Source organism: Portunus trituberculatus, chromosome 28 (genome assembly GCF_017591435.1).
Source record: "Portunus trituberculatus isolate SZX2019 chromosome 28, ASM1759143v1, whole genome shotgun sequence".
Lineage (NCBI taxonomy): Eukaryota > Metazoa > Arthropoda > Malacostraca > Decapoda > Portunidae > Portunus > Portunus trituberculatus.
In genome coordinates, this window is record NC_059282.1 from 10,211,056 (window position 1) to 10,213,555 (window position 2,500).

The window sequence follows — 2,500 nt, forward strand, 5'->3', positions numbered from 1 at the left end:
AGAGGAAGAAGAAGGAAAACAACAGTGATATATATTCCTAGTGTGTGTATATTTAATTAGCGTGTTTTCTTTATTAACTCTCTCATTACACTGTCCTCCTTACAACCTCCAATGCCCAGCGCTAAATTAACTCCTTCAGTACTAGGACGCGTTTCCATATTCACTCTGCTTACTTTCTGGCGACTTTATACAGCTTCTGAAGGTTGTAGTTGAAGTGACGCAGGTCTTTAAGGGTGTTTCTGTGATTGTAGTGACATGCTAACAAGTTTTCTGCATTATTATTTGAAGTGATGCGGGTTTTTAAGGGTGTTTCTGTGATTGTATTGACATGTTAACAAGTTTTCTGCATTATTAGTTGAGGTGATGCGGGTTTTTAAGGGCGTTTCTGTGATTGTATTGACATGTTAACAAGTTTTCTGCATTTTTATTTGAAGTGATGCGGGTTTTTAAGGGTGTTTCTGTGATTGTAGTGACATGTTAACAAGTTTTCTGCATTATTATTTGAAGTGACGCAGGTCTTTAAGGGTGTTTCTGTGATTGTAGTGACATGCTAACAAGTTTTCTGCATTATTATTTGAAGTGATGCGGGTTTTTAAGGGTGTTTCTGTGATTGTAGTGACATGTTAACAAGTTTTCTGCATTATTATTTGAAGTGATGCGGGTTTTTAAGGGCGTTTCTGTGATTGTAGTGACATGTTAACAAGTTTTCTACATTATCAACAGTGCAAAGACTCTTAAGAACTCGGCTAATCGTCTCTTTGGTCTTTGAAAATGGTCGTGGTGAGAGAGGGAAGCGTTAAACAATCTCTCTCTCTCTCTCTCTCTCTCTCTCTCTCTCGCGACGCCCTGTCCTTCCCTCGTCAGTAAAATCCTCAAAGTTTTTCCACTAAAGTTCAGCTCACCGGCGGGAAAGGAGAAAAATGACCTTTATCTGGGCAACGCTTAAACTCCCCGCTTGCTTCTTGTCTGGCGCGAGGGAAGGAAAGTGAAGGAGTCAAGCGATAACCCATTTTCTTTTTCCCGTTTTTTGTTGTTGTTATCCGCGGTGACTTCGATATTTTTCCCTCCATTGCAGTCTCGTGAATGAAGGAGAAAATGGAGGTTTGTCTAACTTTCCTTGACCAGTAAGAAAAGGAGGAGGAGGAGGAGGAGGAGGAGGAGGAGGAGGAGGAGGAGGAGGAGGAAGGGAAGGAGGAGGAGGAAGAGGAGGAAAAGGAGGAAAAGAAGGTGGTGGTGGTTGAAGAGGATTAACTTAAAAGAGGAAGGAAGGAGGAGGAGAGGAAGAAGAGGAGGAAAAGAAGGTGGTGGTGGTGAAGAGGATTAACTTATCTTACAGCACAGGGAAGAGGAAGAGGAAGAGGAGGAGGAGGAGGAGGAGGAGGAGGAGGAGGAGGAGGAGGAGGAGGAGGAGGAGGAGGAGAAGGAGAAGGAGGGAGGAGGAGGAGGAGGAGGTGAGGATGAAGAGACTTAACTTATCGTACAGCACAGGGAAGAGGAAGAGGAAGAGGAAGAGGAGGAAGAGGATGAAGAGGAGGAGGAGGACGAGGAAGAGGAGAATAACACAGAGAGAATAGAGAAGAAGAGGAAGAGAAGACAAAAGAACAACAAAGAACAACAATAACAACAACAACAACAACAACAACAACAACAACAACAATTAAACATTCCAGAACCAATTACTATTACCTTTAAGATGTCCCAGAATTTCCAGACAGCTTGTTTGTGTGGTCCAGTGGTTCGCCTGCCTTCCATCATACCAGTAGTTCTTATTCCTCCTCCTCCTCCTGTGACTCATTCTTCTTTCCTTTTCATTCACTGTCGACTGTTGTTAATTTTCTTCTCTTCTTTCTTTCTATTTTTTTATTTTCCTTTTCATTATCACTTTTTTTCCTATTTACTCCTCCTCTTCCTGTTATCTCTTCCTAATTGTCCCTAAGGCTCGAAATCTGTCTCTCTAACACTGAATTATTATCCGAGTGCATTAGATCACCTGTATAGCTTGTTCTGGTCACTCTCGTCCCTCACACAGCACAACACAGCACGTCACTCTCTCCCTTTCACTCTCCCTTCACCTCTCTTCTACTGGGCAGCGTCGAGAGAGAGAGAGGGAGAGAGTGGGAGGGGGAGCAGGAGGAAGAAAACGAGAGGAAGGTTTTTTTTGAGATGTGTTTACTTTTGAAAGGGTAACTAAGGTAATTCAATGTTTTTTCTCCGTTTTCTTTTCTTTATTTATTTTTTATTTCGTTAACCCTTTCAGTACTGTATCGCATTTTCCCCATAATTTTTCTGGTTAATTTCATCTTATTTTTCTTTATTTTCTCTTATCTATCTATCATTTGTTCTTTTATTTTGTTTTAATTCCTTCTGACGTGTTTCCATATTCATTTTGGTGACTATTTGGTGATTTTATGCAGCTCCAGAAACTCAAATGGGGGATTAAAATAGTGAAGACTGTGGCCATTAATCTTCTGACCTCCATAGACGCTTCTTAATGTCAATA